Raw genomic sequence first — 13,760 nt, 5'->3', positions numbered from 1 at the left:
CTATGCTTTGATCGTCCCCTGAAAGACCAGTAGTAGTTTCCGATGCACATCTGGCGCCATTCTGTAGTCTGTGGTCGTTTAAAGTGTTGATGAAACACAGAAATTGCATCGTGATTGAATACAACAGTCACCATGCGCAATTTTCACCATGGGAGTAATGTCTGAAACAGTCTATGCTTTGATCGTTCATAGGAAGACCAGTAGTAGATTCCGATGCACATCTGGAGGCAATCTGTAATCTGTGGACTATCAGAGTGTTGATGAAAGACAGAAATTGCATCGGGATTGTATACAACAGTCACCATTCGCACTTCCTCCACGGGAGTAACGTCTCAAACAGTCTACGATTTGATCGTTCCCTGGAAGACCAGTAGCAGATTCCGATGCACGTCTGGAGGCATTCTGTAATCTGTTTACCATCATAGTGTTGTTGAAACACAGAAGTTGCTTTGGGATTGAATACAACAGTCACCATGCGCACTTTCCTCCACGGGCGTAATGTCTCAAACAGTCTACGCTTTGATCGTTCCCTGGAAGACCAGTAGTAGTTTCCGATGCACATCTGGAGGCATTCTGTAATCTGTTTACTATCAGAGTGTTGTTGAATCACAGTAGTTCCTTTGGGATTGAATACAACAGTCACCATGCGCACTTTCCTCCACGGGAGTAATGTCTCAAACAGTCTACGCTTTGATCGTTCCCTGGAAGATCAGTAGTAGTTTCCGATGCACATCTGGAGGCATTCTGTAATCTGTTTACTATCAGAGTGTTGTTGAATCACAGTAGTTCCTTTGGGATTGAATACAACAGTCACCATGCGCACTTTCCTCCATGGGAGTAATGTCTCAAACAGTCTACGCTTTGATCGCTCCCTGGAAGACCAGTAGTTGTTGCCGATGCACATCTGGAGGCATTCTGTAATCTGTGAATTATCAGAGTGTTGATGAACGCATACATTGCATCGGGATTGAATACTACAGTCACCATGCGCACTTTCCTCCATGGGAGTAATGTCTCAAACAGTCTCCGCTTTGATCGCTCCCTCGAAGACCAGTACTTGTTTCCGATGCACATCTGGAGGCATTCTGTAATCTGCGGACCTTCAAATTGTTGATGAAACACAGAAATTGCATCGGGAATTAATACAACAGGCACCATGCGTACATTTCTCCATTGGAGTAGTGCCTCAAACTGTCATCTCTTTGATCGTTCCCTCAAGACCAGTAGTAATTTCCGAGGGAACATCTGGAGGCATTATGTAATCTGTGGACTATCAGAGTGTTGATGAAACACAGAAATTGCATCGGGATTGAATACAACAGTCACCATGCGCACTTTCCTCCATGCGAGTAATGTCTCAAACAGTGTAAGCTTTGATCGTTCCCTGGAAGACCAGTAGTAGTTTCCGATGCACATCTTGAGGCATTCTGTAATCTGTGGACCTTCAAAGAGTTGATGAAACACAGAAATTGCATCGGGAGTGAATACAACAGTTACAATCCGCACTTTCCTCCATGGGAGTAATGTCTGAAACAGTCTACGCTTTGATCGGACCCAGGAAGACCAGAAGTAGTTTCCGATGCACATGTGGAGACAATCTGTAATCTGTGGACTATCAGAGTGTTGATGAAACACAGAAATTGCTTCGGGAGTGAATACAACAGTCACCATCCGCACTTTCCTCCATGGGAGTAACGTCTGAAACAGTCTACGCTTTGATCGTTCCCTGGAAGACCAGTAGTAGTTTCCCATGCACATCTGGAGGCAATCTGTAATCTGTGGACTATCAGAGTGTTGATGAAAGACAGAAATTGCATCGGGATTGTATACAACAGTCACCATTCGCACTTTCCTCCACGGGAGTAATGTCTCAAACAGGTTACGCTTTGATCGTTCCCTGGAAGACCAGTAGTAGTTTCCGATGCACATCTGGAGGCATTCTGTAATCTGTTTACTATCAGAGTGTTGTTGAATCACAGAAGTTCCTTTGGGATTGAATACAACAGTCACCATGCGCACTTTCCTCCATGGGAGTAATGTCTCAAACAGTCTACGCTTTGCTCGTTGCCTGGAAGACCAGTATTAGCTTCCGATGCACATCTGGAGGCATTCTGTAATCTGCGGACCTTCAAATTGTTGATGAAACACAGAAATTGCATCGGGATTTAATACAACAGGCACCATGCGTACATTTCTCCATTGGAGTAGTGTCTCAGACTGTCATCTCTTTGATCGTTCCCTCAAGACCAGTAGTAATTTCCGAGGCACATCTGGAGGCATTATGTAATCTGTGGACTATCAGAGTGTTGATGAAACACAGAAATTGCATCGGGATTGAATACAACAGTCACCAATCGAACTTTCCTCTACGGGAGTAATGTCTAAAACAGTCTACGATTTGATCGTTCCCTGTTAGACCAGTAGTAGTTTCCGATGCACATCTGGAGGCATTCTGTAATCTGTGGACTATCAGAGTATTGATGAAACACAGAATTTCCATCGGGATTGAGTACAATAGTCACGATGCGCACTTCCTCCATGGGAGTAATGTCTCAAACAGTTTACGCTTTGATCGTTCCCTGGAAGACCAATCGTAGTTTCCGATGCACATCTGGAGGCATTCTGTAATCTATGGACTATCAGAGTGTTGATGAAACACAGCAATTGCATCGGGATTGAGTACAATAGTCACGATGTGCACTTTCCTCCACGGGAGTAATGTCGGAAACAGTCTACGCTTTGATCGTTCCCAGGATGACTTGTAGTAGTTTCCGATGCTCATCTGGAAACATTCTGTAATCTGTGGACTATCTGAGTGTTGATGAAACACACAAATTGCATCGGGATTGAATATAACACTCACCATGCACACGTTCCCCCATGGGAGTAATGTCTCAAACATTCTACGATTTGATCGTTCCCTGTTAGACCAGTAGTAGTTTCCGATGTACATCTGGAGGCTTTCTGTAATCTGTAGACTATCAGAGTGTTGATGAAACACAGCAATTGCTTTGGGATTGAGTACAACAGTCACCATGCGACTTTCCTCCATGGGTGTAATGTCTCAAACAGTCTACGCTTTGATCGTTCCCTGGAAGACCAGTAGTAGTTTTCCATGCACATCGGGAGGCATTCTGTAATCTGTGGAGTAACTGAGTGTTGATGAAAGACAGAAATTGCATTGGGGTAGAATACAACAGTCACCATGCGCACTCTCCTCCACAGGAGTAATGTCTCAAACAGTCTACGCTTTGATAGTTCCCTCGAAGTCATGAAGTAGTTTCCGATGCACATCTGGAGGCATTCTTTAATCTGTGGACTATCAGAGTGTTGATAAAACACAGAAATTGCATCGGGATTTAATACAACAGACACCATGCACTCTTTCCTCCATGGGAGTAATATCTCAAACAGTCTACGCTTTGATCGTTACCTGGAAGACCTGAAGTAGTTTCCGATGCACATCTGGAGGCATTCTGTAATCTGTGGAATATCAAAGTGTTGATGAAACACAGAAATTGCATCGGGATTCAATACAACAGTCACCATGCGCACTTTCCTCCTTGGGAGTAATGTCTCAAACTGTCTACGCTTTGATCGTTCCTAGGAAGACCAGTAGTAGTTTCCGATGCACATCTGGAGGCATTCTGTAATCTTTGGACCTTCAAAGTGTTGATGAAACACATGAATTGCATCGGGATTGAATACAACAGTCACCATGACCACTTTCCTCCATAGGAGTAATTCTCAAACAGTCTACGACTTGATCGTTCATTGGAAGACCAGTAGTAGTTTCCGATCCACATCTGGAGGCATTCTGTAATCTGTGGACCTTCAAAGTTTTGATGAAACACAGAAATTGCATCGGGTTTGAATACAACAGTCACCATGCGCACTTTCCTCCGAGGGAGTAATGTCACAAACAGTCTACGCTTTGATCGTTCCCAGGAAGACCTGTAGTAATTTCCGATGCACATCTGGAAACATTCTGTAATGTGAGGACTATCTGAGTGTTGATGAAACACAGAAATTGCATCGGGATTGAATACAACACTCACCATGCACACGTTCCCCCATGGGAGTAATGTCTCAAATATTCTACGCTTTGATCGTTCCCTGTTAGACCAGTAGTAGTTTCCGATGCACATCTGGAGGCATTCTGTAATCTGTACACTATCAGAGTGTTGATGAAACACAGAAATTGCTTTGGGATTGAGTACAACAGTCATCATGCACACTTTCCTCCATGGGAGTAATGTCTCAAACAGTCTACGCTTTGATCGTTCCCTGTATGACCAGTAGTAGTTTCCGATGCACATCTGGAGGCATTCTGTAATCTGTGGACCTTCAAAGTTTTGATGAAACACAGAAATTGCATCGGGTTTGAATACAACAGTCACCATGCGCACTTTCCCCCATGGTAGTAATGTCTCAAATATTCTACGCTTTGATCGTTCCCTGTTAGACCAGTAGTAGTTTCCGATGCACATCTGGAGGCATTCTGTAACCTGTGGACTATCAGGGTGTTGATGTAACACAGAAATTGCATCGGGATTGAATACAAAAGTCACCATGCTCATTTTCATCCACGGGAGTAATGTCTCAAACAGTCTATGCTTTGATCGTTCCCTGGAAGACCAGTAGTAGTTTCCGATGCACATCTGGAGGCAATCTGTAATCTGTGGACCTTCAAAGTGTTGATGAAAAACATAAATTGCATCGGGATTGAATACAACAGTCACCATGACCACTTTCCTCCATGGGAGTAATGTCTCAAACAGTCTACGCCTTGATCTTTCCCTGGAAGACTAGTAGTAGTTTCCAATGCACATCTGGAGGCATTCTGTAATCTGTTTACTATCAGAGTGTTGTTGAAACACAAAGTTGCTTTGTTATTGAATACAACAGACACCATGCGCACTTTCCTCCATGGGAGTAATGTCTCAAACAGTCTACGCTTTGATCGTTCCCTGGAAGACCAGTAGTAGTTTCCGATGCACATCTGGGAGCATTCTGTAATCTGTATACTAACTGAGTGTTGATGAAACACAGAAATTGCATCGGCATTGAATACAACAGTCTCCATGCGTACTCTCCTCCACGGGAGTAATGTCTCAAACAGTCTATGCTTTAATCGTCCCCTGAAAGACCAGTAGTAGTTTCCGATGCACATCTGGAGGCATTGTGTAGTCTGTGGACCTTCAAAGTGTTGATGAAACACAGAAATTGCACCGTGATTGAATACAACAGTCACCATGCGCAATTTTCTCCATGGTAGTAATGTCTTAAACAGTCTATGGTTTGATCGTTCATAGGAAGACCAGTAGTAGTTTCCGATGCACACCTGGAGGAAATCTGTAATCTGTGGACTATCAGAGTGTTGATCAAAGACAGAAATTGCATCGGGATTGAATACAACACTCACCATGCACACGTTAACCCATGGGAGTAATGTCTCAAACATTCTACGATTTGATCGTTCCCTGTTAGACCAGTAGTAGTTTCCGATGCACATCTGGAGGCATTCTGTAATCTGTGGACTATCAGAGTATTGATGAAACACAGAATTTCCATCGGGATTGAGTACAATAGTCACGATGCGCACTTCCTCCATGGGAGTAATGTCTCAAACAGTTTACGCTTTGATCGTTCCCTGGAAGACCAATCGTAGTTTCCGATGCACATCTGGAGGCATTCTGTAATCTATGGACTATCAGAGTGTTGATGAAACACAGCAATTGCATCGGGATTGAGTACAATAGTCACGATGTGCACTTTCCTCCACGGGAGTAATGTCGGAAACAGTCTACGCTTTGATCGTTCCCAGGATGACTTGTAGTAGTTTCCGATGCTCATCTGGAAACATTCTGTAATCTGTGGACTATCTGAGTGTTGATGAAACACACAAATTGCATCGGGATTGAATATAACACTCACCATGCACACGTTCCCCCATGGGAGTAATGTCTCAAACATTCTACGATTTGATCGTTCCCTGTTAGACCAGTAGTAGTTTCCGATGTACATCTGGAGGCTTTCTGTAATCTGTAGACTATCAGAGTGTTGATGAAACACAGCAATTGCTTTGAGATTGAGTGCAACAGTCACCATGCGACTTTCCTCCATGGGAGTAATGTCTCAAAGAGTCTACGCTTTGATCGTTCCCTGGAAGACCAGTAGTAGTTTTCGATGCACATCTGGAGGCATTATGTAATCTGTGGAGTAACTGAGTGTTGATGAAAGACAGAACTTGCATTGGGGTTGAATACAACAGTCACCATGCGCACTCTCCTCCACGGGAGTAATGTCTCAAACAGTCTACGCTTTGATAGTTCCCTCGAAGTCATGAGGTAGTTTCCGATGCACATCTGGAGGCATTCTTTAATCTGTGGTCTATCAGAGTGTTGATAAAACACAGAAATTGCATCGAGATTGAATACAACAGACACCATGCGCTCTTTCCTCCATGGGAGTAATATCTCAAACAGTCTACGCTTTGATCGTTCCCAGGAAGACCTGTAGTAATTTCCGATGCACATCTGGAAACATTCTGTAATGTGAGGACTATCTGAGTGTTGATGAAACACAGAAATTGCATCGGGATTGAATACAACATTCACCATGCACACGTTCCCTCATGGGAGTAATGTCTCAAACATTCTACGCTTTGATCGTTCCCTGTTAGACCAGTAGTAGTTTCCGATGCACATCTGGAGGCATTCTGTGATCTGTACATAATCAGAGTGTTGATGAAACACAGAAATTGCTTTGGGATTGAGTACAACAGTCACCAAGCGCAGTTTCCTCCATGGGAGTAATGTCTCAAACAGTGTACGCTTTGATCGTTCCCTGGAAGACCAGTAGTAGTTTCCGATGCACATCTGGAGGCATTCTGTAATCTGTGGACCTTCAAAGTTTTGATGAAACACAGAAATTGCATCGGGTTTGAATACAACAGTCACCATGCGCACTTTCCCCCATGGTAGTAATGTCTCAAACATTCTACGCTTTGATCGTTCCCTGTTAGACCAGTAGTAGTTTCCGATGCACATCTGGAGGCATTCTGAAACCTGTGGACTATCAGGGTGTTGATGTAACACAGAAATTGCATCGGGATTGAATACAAAAGTCACCATGCGCATTTTCATCCACGGGAGTAATGTCTCAAACAGTCTACGCTTTGATCGTTCCCAGGAAGACCTGTAGTAGTTTCCGATGCACATCTGGAAACATTCTGTAAACTGTGGACCTTCAAAGTGTTGATGAAACACAGAAATTGCATCGTGATTGAATACAACAGTCACCATGCGCACTTTCCTCCATGACAGTAATGTCTCAAACAGTCTATGCTTTGATAGTTCCCAGGAAGACCAGTTGTAGTTTCCGATGCACATCTGGAGGCAATCTGTAATCTGTGGACTATCAGAGTGTTGATGAAACACAGATATTGCATCGGGATTGTATACAACAGTCACCATTCGCACTTTCCTCCACGGGAGTAATGACTCAAACAGTCTACGCTTTGATCGTGCCCTGGGAGACCAGTAGTAGTTTCCGATGCACATCTGGATTCATTCTGTAGTCTGTGGACCTTCAAAGTGTTGATGAAACACAGCAATTGCTTTGGGATTGAGTACAACAGCCACCATGCGACTTTCCTCCATGGGAGTAATGTCTCAAACAGTCTACGCTTTGATCGTGCCCTGGAAGACCAGTTGTAGTTTTCGATGCACATCTGTAGGCATTCTGTAATCTGTGGAGTAACTGAGTGTTGATGAAAGACAGAAATTGCATTGGGGTTGAATACAACAGTCACCATGCGCACTCACCTCCACGGGAGCAATGTCTCAAACAGTCTACGCTTTGATCGTTCCCTGGAAGACCAGTAGTAGTTACCGATGCACATCTGGATTCATTCTGTAGTCTGTGGACCTTCAAAGTGTTGATGAAACACAGCAATTGCTTTGGGATTGAGTACAACAGCCACCATGCGACTTTCCTCCATGGGAGTAATGTCTCAAACATTCTACGCTTTGATCGTTCCCTGTTAGACCAGTAGTAGTTTCCGATGCACATCTGGAGTCATTCTGTAACCTGTGGACTATCAGGGTGTTGATGTAACACAGAAATTGCATCGGGATTGAAAACAAAAGTCACCATGCGCATTTTCATCCACGGGAGTAATGTCTCAAACAGTCTACGCTTTGATCGTTCCCAGGAAGACCTGTAGTAGTTTCCGATGCACATCTGGAAACATTCTGTAAACTGTGGACCTTCAAAGTGTTGATGAAACACAGAAATTGCATCGTGATTGAATACAACAGTCACCATGCGCACTTTCCTCCATGACAGTAATGTCTCAAACAGTCTATGATTTGATCGTTCCCATTAAGAGCAGTAGTAGTTTCCGATGCACATCTGGAGGCAATCTGTAATCTGTGGACTGTCAGAGTGTTGATGAAATACAGATATTGCATCGGGATTGTATACAACAGCCACCAATCGAACTTTCCTCTACGGGAGTAATGTCTAAAACAGTCTACGATTTGATCGTTCCCTGGAAGACCAGTAGTAGTGTCCGATGCACATCTGGAGGCATTCTGTAATCTGTATACTAACTGAGTATTGATGAAACACAGAATTTGCATCGGCATTGAATACAACAGTCTCCATGCGCATTCTCCTCCACGGGAGAAATGTCTCAAACAGTCTATGCTTTGATCGTCCCCTGAAAGACCAGTAGTAGTTTCCGATGCACATCTGGCGCCATTCTGTAGTCTGTGGTCGTTTAAAGTGTTGATGAAACACAGAAATTGCATCGTGATTGAATACAACAGTCACCATGCGCAATTTTCACCATGGGAGTAATGTCTGAAACAGTCTATGCTTTGATCGTTCATAGGAAGACCAGTAGTAGATTCCGATGCACATCTGGAGGCAATCTGTAATCTGTGGACTATCAGAGTGTTGATGAAAGACAGAAATTGCATCGGGATTGTATACAACAGTCACCATTCGCACTTTCCTCCACGGGAGTAATGTCTCAAACAGTCTACGATTTGATCGTTCCCTGGAAGACCAGTAGCAGATTCCGATGCACGTCTGGAGGCATTCTGTAATCTGTTTACCATCATAGTGTTGTTGAAACACAGAAGTTGCTTTGGGATTGAATACAACAGTCACCATGCGCACTTTCCTCCACGGGCGTAATGTCTCAAACAGTCTACGCTTTGATCGTTCCCTGGAAGACCAGTAGTAGTTTCCGATGCACATCTGGAGGCATTCTGTAATCTGTTTACTATCAGAGTGTTGTTGAATCACAGTAGTTCCTTTGGGATTGAATACAACAGTCACCATGCGCACTTTCCTCCACGGGAGTAATGTCTCAAACAGTCTACGCTTTGATCGTTCCCTGGAAGATCAGTAGTAGTTTCCGATGCACATCTGGAGGCATTCTGTAATCTGTTTACTATCAGAGTGTTGTTGAATCACAGTAGTTCCTTTGGGATTGAATACAACAGTCACCATGCGCACTTTCCTCCATGGGAGTAATGTCTCAAACAGTCTACGCTTTGATCGCTCCCTGGAAGACCAGTAGTTGTTGCCGATGCACATCTGGAGGCATTCTGTAATCTGTGAACTATCAGAGTGTTGATGAACGCATACATTGCATCGGGATTGAATACTACAGTCACCATGCGCACTTTCCTCCATGGGAGTAATGTCTCAAACAGTCTCCGCTTTGATCGCTCCCTCGAAGACCAGTACTTGTTTCCGATGCACATCTGGAGGCATTCTGTAATCTGCGGACCTTCAAATTGTTGATGAAACACAGAAATTGCATCGGGAATTAATACAACAGGCACCATGCGTACATTTCTCCATTGGAGTAGTGCCTCAAACTGTCATCTCTTTGATCGTTCCCTCAAGACCAGTAGTAATTTCCGAGGGAACATCTGGAGGCATTATGTAATCTGTGGACTATCAGAGTGTTGATGAAACACAGAAATTGCATCGGGATTGAATACAACAGTCACCATGCGCACTTTCCTCCATGCGAGTAATGTCTCAAACAGTGTAAGCTTTGATCGTTCCCTGGAAGACCAGTAGTAGTTTCCGATGCACATCTTGAGGCATTCTGTAATCTGTGGACCTTCAAAGAGTTGATGAAACACAGAAATTGCATCGGGAGTGAATACAACAGTTACAATCCGCACTTTCCTCCATGGGAGTAATGTCTGAAACAGTCTACGCTTTGATCGGACCCAGGAAGACCAGAAGTAGTTTCCGATGCACATGTGGAGACAATCTGTAATCTGTGGACTATCAGAGTGTTGATGAAACACAGAAATTGCTTCGGGAGTGAATACAACAGTCACCATCCGCACTTTCCTCCATGGGAGTAACGTCTGAAACAGTCTACGTTTTGATCGTTCCCTGGAAGACCAGTAGTAGTTTCCCATGCACATCTGGAGGCAATCTGTAATCTGTGGACTATCAGAGTGTTAATGAAAGACAGAAATTGCATCGGGATTGTATACAACAGTCACCATTCGCACTTTCCTCCACGGGAGTAATGTCTCAAACAGGTTACGCTTTGATCGTTCCCTGGAAGACCAGTAGTAGTTTCCGATGCACATCTGGAGGCATTCTGTAATCTGTTTACTATCAGAGTGTTGTTGAATCACAGAAGTTCCTTTGGGATTGAATACAACAGTCACCATGCGCACTTTCCTCCATGGGAGTAATGTCTCAAACAGTCTACGCTTTGCTCGTTGCCTGGAAGACCAGTATTAGCTTCCGATGCACATCTGGAGGCATTCTGTAATCTGCGGACCTTCAAATTGTTGATGAAACACAGAAATTGCATCGGGATTTAATACAACAGGCACCATGCGTACATTTCTCCATTGGAGTAGTGTCTCAGACTGTCATCTCTTTGATCGTTCCCTCAAGACCAGTAGTAATTTCCGAGGCACATCTGGAGGCATTATGTAATCTGTGGACTATCAGAGTGTTGATGAAACACAGAAATTGCATCGCGATTGAATACAACAGTCACCATGCGCACTTTCCTCCATGCGAGTAATGTCTCAAACAGTGTAAGCTTTGATCGTTCCCTGGAAGACCAGTAGTAGTTTCCGATGCACATCTTGAGGCATTCTGTAATCTGTGGACCTTCAAAGAGTTGATGAAACACAGAAATTGCATCGGGAGTGAATACAACAGTCACAATCCGCACTTTCCTCCATGGGAATAATGTCTGAAACAGTCTACGCTTTGATCGGTCCCAGGAAGACCAGAAATAGTTTCCGATGCACATGTGGAGACAATCTGTAATCTGTGGACTATCAGAGTGTTGATGAAAGACAGAAATTGCATCGGGAGTGAATACAACAGTCACCATCCGCACTTTCCTCCATGGGAGTAAGGTCTGAAACAGTCTACGCTTTGATCGTTCCCTGGAAGACCAGTAGTAGTTTCCCATGCACATCTGGAGGCATTCTGTAATCTGTGGACTATCAGAGTATTGATGAAACACAGAAATTCCATCGGGATTGAGTACAACAGTCACCATGCGCACTTTCCTCCATGGGAGTAATGTCTCAAACAGCTTACGCTTTCATCGTTCCCTGGAAGACCAATAGTAGTTTTCGATGCACATCTGGAGGCATTCTGTAATCTGTGGACTATCAGATTGTTGATGAAACACAGAAACTGCATCTGGATTGAATACAACAGTCACAATGCGCACTTTCCTCCATGGGAGTAATGTCTCAAACAGTCTATGCTTTGATCGTTCCCTGGAAGACCAGTAGTAGTTTCCGTTGCACATCTGGAGGCATTCTGTAATCTGTGGACTATCAGAGTATTGATGAAACACAGAAATTCCATCGGGATTGAGTACAACAGTCACCAAGCGCACTTTCCTTTATGGGAGTAATGTCTCAAACAGTTTACGCATTCATCGTTCCCTGGAAGACCAATAGTAGTTTCCGATGCACATCTGGAGGCATTCTGTAATCTGTGGACTATCAGAGTGTTGATGAAACACAGAAATTGCATCGGGATTGAATACAACAGTCACCATGCGCACTTTCCTCCATGGGAGTAATGTCTCAAACAGTGTACGCTTTGATCGTTCCCTGGAAGACCAGTAGTAGTTTCCGTTTCACATCTGGAGGCATTCTGTAATCTGTGGACTATCAGAGTGTTGATGAAACACAGAAATTGCATCGGCATTGAATACAACAGTCACCATGCGCACTTTCCTCCATGGGAGTAAAGTCTCAAACAGTCTACGCTTTGATCGCTCCCTGGAAGACCAGTACTAGTTTCCGATGCACATCTCGAGGCATTCTGGACTATCAGAGTGTTCATGAAACACAGAAATTGCATCGGGATTGAATACAACAGTCACCATGCGCACTTTCCTCCATGGGAGTAATGTCTCAAACAGTGTACGCTTTGATCGTTCCCTGGAAGACCAGTAGTAGTTTCCGTTTCACATCTGGAGGCATTCTGTAATCTGTGGACTATCAGAGTGTTGATGAGACACAGAAATTGCATCGGCACTGAATACAATAGTTACCATGCGGACTTTCCTCCAAGGGAGTAATGTCTCAAACAGTCTACGCTTTGCTCGTTGCCTGGAAGACCAGTACTAGCTTCCGATGCATATCTAGAGGCATTCTGTAATCTGCGGATCTTCAAATTGTTGATGAAACACAGAAATTGCATCGGGAAAGAATACAACAGGCACCATGATTACATTTCTCCATTGGAGTAATGTCTCAAACTGTCATCTCTTTGATCGTTCCCTCCAGACCAGTAGTAGTTTCCGATGCACATCTGGAGGCATTCTGTAATCTGTGGACTATCCGAGTGTTAATGAAACACAGAAATTGTATCGGGATTGAATACAACAGTCACCATGAACACTTCCCTCCATGGGAGTAATATCTCAAACAGTCTACGCTTTGATCGTTCAGTGGAAGACCAGTAGTAGTTTCCGATGCACATCTGGAGGCATTCTGTCATCTGTTTACTATCAGTGTGTTGTTGAAACACAGAAATTGCATCGGGATTGAATACAACAGTCGCCATGCGGACTTTCCTAAATGGGAGTAATGTCTGAAACAGTGTACGCTTTGATCGTTCCCTGGAAGACCAGTAGTAGTTTCCCATGCACATCTGGAGGCAATCTGTAATCTGTGGACTATCAGAGTGTTGATGAATCACGGATATTGCATCGGGATTGAATACAACAGTCACCATTCGCACTTTCCTCCACGGGAGTAATGTCTCAAACAGTCTACGCTTTGATCGTTCAATGGACGACCAGTAGTAGTTTCCGATGCACATCTTGAGGCATTCTGTAATCTGTGGACCCTCAAAGAGTTGATGAAACATAGAAATTGCATCGGGAGTGAATACAACAGTCACAATCCGCACTTTCCTCCATGGGAGTAATGTCTGAAACAGTCTACGCTTTGATCGGTCCCAGGAAGACCAGAAGGAGTTTCCGATGCACATCTGGAGACAATCTGTAATCTGTGGACTATCAGAGTGTTGATGAAACACAGAAATAGGATCGGGGTTGAATACAACAGTCACCATGCGCACTTTCCTCCATGGGAGTAACGTCTGAAACAGTTTACGCTTTGATCACTCCCTGGAAGACCAGTAGTAGTTTCCCATGCACATCTGGAGGCATTCTGTAATCTGTGGACCTTCAAAGTGATAATGAAACACAGAAA

Source organism: Schistocerca gregaria, chromosome 10 (genome assembly GCF_023897955.1).
Source record: "Schistocerca gregaria isolate iqSchGreg1 chromosome 10, iqSchGreg1.2, whole genome shotgun sequence".
In the NCBI taxonomy this organism is placed as follows: Eukaryota; Metazoa; Arthropoda; class Insecta; order Orthoptera; family Acrididae; genus Schistocerca; species Schistocerca gregaria.
This window is presented reverse-complemented; position numbering follows the sequence as displayed.